Genomic DNA, 7,500 nt, shown 5'->3' on the forward strand with positions numbered 1-7,500 from the left:
AATAATAATAATAATAATAATAATAATAATAATAATAATAATAATAATAATAATAATAATAATAATAATGATAATAATAATAATAATAATAATAATTAATAATAATAATTATAATAATAATAAATCAAATAAAGGCATAAGAGGGTCTGCGAGTTTTCCAATCAGTACCCTAAGGTTTGGGTCTTTTGATATGCGTGGATGTGGTGCAGATGATAAAAGGGAAGAGATAGGCAGTATGTTTGTGAGAAGAAAGATGGATGTGCTGGCTTTGAGTGAAACTAAAATGAAAGAGAGGGGCGATGTGAGTTTGGGAGTGTAGTTGGAGGTGCTCAGGAGTGAAGAGGGGACGAAGGAGAGAAGGGGTGTCTACACTAGTAAGTGAAGAGGTAGGTAAGCGTGTAGTAGAATGGAAGGAGGTTTCTTCAAGGTTGATGTGGATGAAGGTGAAATTGGGAAGGGAGATGTGGGTGTTTGTAAATGCGTATGGGCCTGGTAGTGAGAAGAGCGTAGAGGAAAGGGAGGCATTTTGGATAGATTTAAATGAGTGCATAGAGGGATTAGGGAGAAATGTCAATGTAGTTTTATTGGGAGACGTTAATGCTAAGGTAGGAAGCGAACCAATAGACGGAGTGATTGGGAAGTATGGAATTCCAGGTAAAAATCGCAGTGGAGAATTGATGGTGGAGATGTGTCTTGAAAGAGAGTTGGTGATAGCAAATACAGTGTCTAGGAAGAAAGTCAAGCATAAGTACACATGGGAGAGGGTGGTGGATGGAAGGGTGGCAGATAGAGTGTTAATGGACTATATAGTGGTGACCAGGAGTAGGGTAGGAAGAGTTAAGGATGTACATGTTCTAAGGGAATATCAGATAATTTTCTGATGGAAGGTAAATTGAGAGTGGAGTATAAGTGGAGAAAGAGGAAAAGGGCAGAAGGTAGGGAGGTACTTAGAGTACACTGTTTAAATTAGAAAGAAAAGGAGAATGAGTATAAGAAGAAACTGAGAGAGGAGTAGGAGGTAGTGAAGGATTGAGTAGAACTAAGAGTGGAGGAGGAATGGGGACGGTTCAAGAAGGGAGTCATAAGGTGTGCAAAGATGATGTGTGGAACAAGGAGGGTAGGAGAAAATAGAAGAAAGGTAGTGAATGGTGGGATGAGGAAACAAAGAAGAGTGTAGAAGAGAAGCAGGCATTCACAGATTGGCTACAAATTAGGACGAGGAAATCGTATGAGAGGTACAAAATAAAGAGAAGGGAAGTTAAGCATAAGATAAAGGAAGCAAATAAGAGAGCAGATGTGAAATGGGGTAAGGGTATGACACAAAATTTTGAAAGTAATAAGAAGATGTTTTGAAAAGAAATTAAGAGAGAAAGAGGAGGTGAATCAAGTGGAGAAGAAAAAGTAAAAGGTGCAGGTGGAGAGATGATAATGGAAGAGAAGGCAGTGAGAGGAAGGTGGGCAGAGTATTTTAGGGACTTGCTAAATGTGAAGGAGGATAGGGAGGGAAAGGTAGTTGCAGTGGGAAGCGCTAAGAAAATGAGAGTGATGAGTGAGGAAAATGGAGGAGAAATAGGGAAAGATGAAGTGAAAGCAGCTGTTAAGATGATGAGAGTAGGTAAGATACCTGGGTTGGATGGATGCCATGCAGAATGTCTGAAGAAAGGAGGTACAGTTATGGTGGACTGGCTGGTGAAGTTATTTAATGTTTGTTTAAGAAAGGATAGAGTGCCGGAGAATTGGAGGAGTGCCTGTATCGTTCCGCTTTACAAGGGAAAGGGGGACAAGTGTAAATGTAGTAGTTTCGGAGGGATCAGCTTGTTCAGTGTAGTTGGGAAGGCTTATAGGAAGATCTTGATTGAGAGGATTAGGAGAGGAACAGAGGGAGTAGTTGGTGAGGAACAGTGTGATTCTAGGACAAGTAGGGGTTGCGTAGAACAAATTTTTGTGGTAAGACAGATATGTGAGAAAGCTATAGGAAAAGTTAAGGATGTATTTTGGGCTTTTATGGATTTAGAAAAGGCTTACGACAGGGTACACAGGAAGGCACTGTGGGGGGTACTGCAGATATATGAGATAGGAGGAAAGCTGTTAAGAGCAGTCAAGAGTTTTTACAAGAGCAGTAGAGCTTGTGTTAGGAATAGAAATGGAGGGAGTGAATGATTTGAGGTAAAGGTGGGACTTCGTCAGGGATGTGTTGTGTCGCCCTGGCTGTTCAATCTATACATAGATGGGGTGGTGCGAGAGGTGAATGCAAGTGTGGTCGGTCAGGAGTTGGTGATGGTTAAAGAAAATGGAGAAAAGAGGGAAATAAGCCAGTTGTTGTTTGCTGACGACACTGCGCTTGTAGAAGGATCAGAGGAGGGATTGAGGAAGTTAGTGACAGAGTTTGAGAAGGTGTGTGAAAGAAGGAAGCTGAAGATAAATGTGGGCAAAAGTAAGGTGATGAGATGTACAAGGGGAGAGAGTGACAGCAGGCTGGAAGTGAGCATTAAGGGAGAGAGACTAGAGGAAGTGGATAGTTTTAGATACTTGGGTACAAATGTGACAGGAAAGGGAGGAGTGGGGATGGAGGTAGAATGTAGATTGAGAGAATCGAGTAAATGCCTTAGTGGATTAAAAAGTGTAATGAGAAATAGACATTTGGGAATGGATACTAAGAGGAGGTTATATGAAGGAGTGATTGTGCCGACAGCACTGTACGGAGTAGAAACATGGAACATGAGAAAGTTTGAATGTGTTTGATATGAAATGTCTGAGAAGTATGATAGGGGTTACTAGGCTAGATAGAGTGAGAAATGAGGAGGTGAGGAGAAGATAGGGGTGGAAAGGGAGCTGGGAGATAGGGTTGATGAAAGAGTATTAGGATGGTTTAGACACATGGAAAGAATGAGTGAAGAAAAATTAGTAAAAGAGGTGTGGAAGGCAGAGGTGGAAGGAGTGAATATGAGGGGACGTCCTAGGATGAGTTGGATGGATGGGGTAAAAGAGGCATTACAAAAGAGAGGAATGTCTGTTGAGGAAGGATGGGAGAGGACGGAAGATAGGGGTGAATGGAGAGGGGTTGTGTATGGATGATGCTGTGATACATAAGAGGGGGTGGGTGGGGGATGGGGGTTAGGAGGTATGTATGAGAAATAATTTGACGCAGCCCCTCCTAATACGGGGATTGGAGGAAAATGAGACTAGATCTTCCAATGTTACGTGAAGCGTGGTCGGGGACTTGTTCAGTCCTTTTGAATCATCACATGTAGCATGGTTGATAGCGTCTTGGCCTCGTGATTATGGACGCACGGGTCGGGGTTCGAATCCCATGGCAGAGCTTATATATATATAAAAAGCAAGCCGTTCAGGCGACGGTTCGAATCCCAGTAGGAGAGTTTATATATATATATATATATATATATATATATATATATATATATATATATATATATATATATAATCTCTCATACTGGGATTCGAACCGTCGCCTGAACGGCTTGCTTTTTATAAGATGATGACCGTAGCATTGTCTTGGTCTTATAAAAAGCAGGCCGCTCAGGCCAGGTTTCGAATCCCAGTAGGAGAGTTTATTTCCAAATGTCATAATGGTACAAAAATACATACATATATGTATATATATATATATATATATATATATATATATATGTATATATATATATATATATATATAATATATATATATATATATATATATATATATATATGAGAGTGTGGGTGGAGGAAGAATAAGCGAAGATGGGCTGGAACTCCTTTAAGCTATAAAGGAGTTCCACCCCATCTTCGCTTATTCTTCCTCCACCCACACTCTCATCTGTCTTGACCATTCATCCATATATATATATATATATATGTATACATATGTATGTATATATATATATATATATACATATATATATATATATATATATATATATATATATATGTGTGTGTGTGTGTGTGTGTGTGTGTGTGTGTGTGTGTGTGTGTGTGTGTGTGTGTGTGTGTGTGTGTGTGTGTGTGTGTGTGTGTGTGTGTGTGTGTGTGTGTGTGTGTGTGTGTGTGTGTGTGTGTGTGTGTGTGTGTGTGTATTAAATAGTCTCAGTCGTATGTGGGTGATTTGACAACTACAAGTTCAGGGTCTTGGGATTTTCTAGGGGAACGTGTACCTGTTATTCCATAGCTTGGAGAAAAATATGCAACAAGTTGGATGGACGCTTTCGTTATTTCAACTCAGGAAGGCCAAAAGTTTACCGTTGCTTGTCAGGTGAACCTAAATCTTGAAATCGGGTGTGTTCCTGCTATTTGGAAACGTGACCTCTCAAAAGCAGTCGGTTGTGTCAGCAATTTCCAGCACACAACACTTAGATCTTGTTGATGTTGGTTATTCGGATTTTCTATGTTACGTATTGTTGACTTTGGAACCGAATTAACAAATATATTTGGTGTATCTTGCATTTTCTTTTCGTAGTCGTGACATCTAAAAAGAGTTTGCAGAGGGGAACAGAGCCAGATGAAACTCATTTCCTCTTCACCACGGTCGAGGGGTTGGAGAGACAGGAAGGTGAGAGCTCATAGAAAATGCTTATCTGCCAACGTCTGCACAGGCTCTGACGATAGGTTCTGATTTCTGGTCGTAATATCTCAAGACACGGCTGCCTGTGGCGGAAGTGTCGGCTGAAACAGAGGAAAAGCGAAATCCAAACCAAAAGGTGTAGGAGGAGGAGGAGGAGGAGGAGGTAGAGGTGCATTTCGGATTATCCTGAATCCTCTGGAGGCCACGAAATGGTATTTCGATATTCGTATTGTGTTAATATGACTGTCTAACAGCGATACCAAACGCAAGCACTCAGGTTTGCCTGTGGGAAACGCCTGATAATTCCATTCATCTGAGGGAAGACCTCTAGTTCAAATTAACTCTTGAACCTGTTAGACCTTGACAAACAAATGCAATAATAATCCACACAAATATAAAGTATGAGCGTACCGATTAAAAAAAAAAAAAATGGACTACAATGAAAGTTCTCAATCTGTTTCCTCATGTAGCCCATAGGTATATAATTATTCTTATTAACTTCCGGGAGATGTCTTCAATGTTGAATAAAATTGTTCGGTATTCACACACTACCGTCTGTGGAACTCTGTGGTTCCCTGAGAATTGAAAGAATAGAATGCCGTTCTATTCCTGGAACCTTTGTGTTATTCAAACTACAGATGATCCAAATGCAAGTGTGGACGGAATTATCATAACTTCTGCTGTATCTTGCTCGATACAAATCTGATCAATTTCATAAGAAATTTTGGACGTGATTACGCAGCGCTGTAAGCTATACGGTTATTGCAGGATGTTTAGTGCAACCCTGTAGCCAGTGATGGTTTTTCTTTCGTATGAAAGGAAATGCATGGCGGCAACAAGATCAGATGTAACGAAAAGGGTCAGGAGATTGTCATGAAATTATGTTTAATTCTTTTGCTACAGTGGGGGTTTCCTTTGACAGAATAATATCGCCTGATGACAGCCAGAAAAAAATACTAAAGCCATGAAGAGCCGTGGTCGCGAAATGTTTGCGTACGTAAGCGAAACTAAATAGCAACGTAGAGAAGGGATGGCGAGAAGTGTAGATATAAAGGCGATAGAACAGAGCACCGGAAGGAAAGGGGTCAAGGGTGACACGAAGATAAAGATGGAGGAGTATGGAAGAGGGGAAGAAGGAATTAGAAGGCACGAAGGAGAATGCAATCGTCTTCAATTAAAACTTGTTTGTGACGACGAACAAGTGTCGGGGAGGGATTTCTGCCTGCAGGCCCGAAGACGACAACGACGACGACCGGTAGCGAGGTATTAATATCGCAATTGCGTAAGCAATAAGATAAAAAGATGACAAGAAAACGTCGCCGAATACATTGCAAAAAAGACAAAAAAAAAAAAATCAATAGAGACAAAGGAAAAGAGGATCAAGACTGAGGACGAAAAAGCCTCTACGGCAAAGCTCAATTCGAGATGAAAGGTAGAATAATATTTTTTTCGGTATGTCTGCAATAAGAGAAAAAAGGGAAAGAAAAAATAAAAACAGGAAGGGAGAGTGAGAAATTGACAAAAGGAAAAAGAAAGTCCTTGTGTTTGGAAAAGTATATCTGACAAAAAAAATAATAATAATGCTTCTGTGAGTGTGTGAGGGGACGGTGGGCAACATGCATCGGGAGAAATGTATATGCAAGCAAGAAAGAATAAGGCAGAGAAGAAGAGGAACGTGGAGGAAAAGTAAAAGCGGGAGGAGGAGGAGGAGGAGGAGGAAAAATACGAGGAGAAAGAGTAGAATGAAGAGGGGAAGGACCTGGACGTGGAGGAGAGGGATGAGTAGAAGGAGGAGAAGGAGGAGGAGGAGGAGGAGGAGGAGGAGGATGGGATGAAGAAAATGAAGAGGAACAGGAAAGGGACTAGGAAGAGGAAGAGGAAGAAAAAGAGAAAAATGAGGAAGAAGGAAAGAAAGAGTAAAAGAGAGAAGGAAGGAAAGAGGAAGAGGAAAAGGTAGTGATAGAGGGAGAGGAAGAGGTAGCGGTAGAGGAAGAGAAGAATAAGGATAAAGGACTAAACTATAAAGAATAAAAAATTAGGAAGAGATAAATCGACCCTGAGAAAGAAAATGAAATTACGAGTATATGTTTGTCCTCCTATATCTGCTATGGAAAGAGATTAAGCCCGGGATGGGTTCTCTATGCGGCCGAGCAACGAAGAATGAACTTTGATGACGGAAGATATGGACCAGAAGAGAGATGATGAGCGAAAGGAAGAGATAATGACCCAGGAAATTGGTAAATGAAGGTTAAGAGAGATGATAATGCTGGGGGGTAAATACAGTGAGTTTTAGATTTTATTGTGTGTGAGAGAGAGAGAGAGAGAGAGCAGAAAATCAAGAAAATGTGATAAGGAGGAATGGTCACGACCAAAGGCTGATCAAAAGAGGGGAAACTTTTCGTCAAAATGATTTGTCTAACTTCTTCTCTACCGAGGATGTGCCACAGAGATAAATAAGATAACCTGGCATAGAAAAAAAAAAAACACCTGGATATTATCAAAGCGGGTTATATCCCCTTTGTTTCCTAGGGTGATGCACCGGAGACGATGACGTGAAATAGCCTGATGATGGCCGGGACGAAAACGGAACGTGCTGGGAGGTTGTTCTTATGTTTAGTCCTAACTGGAACTTTTAATCCGACTGCAGTGAAAAAGTTCATCAGGTAATTTCATCCAGCATAAGAAAACCACTTGCACAGTGAGGCCTTAAGCACACTGGCGACTTTGTAGAGCCACAAGTGGCTGCGTTTTGTGGCGGGGATATTTTCTCCCATAGGTTCCCATTGTTTTCAAGCTTTGCCGATCACACTTGTGTCTGGTGATCGGCAAAGCTTGAAAACAATGGGAACCTATGGGAGAAAATATCCCCGCCACAAAACGCAGCCACTTGTGGCTCTACAAAAGTCGCCAGTGTGCTTAAGGCCTGAAAGAGTCCACGAAAGAAA

The sequence above is a fragment of the Oratosquilla oratoria genome, chromosome 23, assembly GCF_046742065.1.
Source record: "Oratosquilla oratoria isolate Oo_2021 chromosome 23, ASM4674206v1, whole genome shotgun sequence".
Classification (NCBI taxonomy): Eukaryota; Metazoa; Arthropoda; class Malacostraca; order Stomatopoda; family Squillidae; genus Oratosquilla; species Oratosquilla oratoria.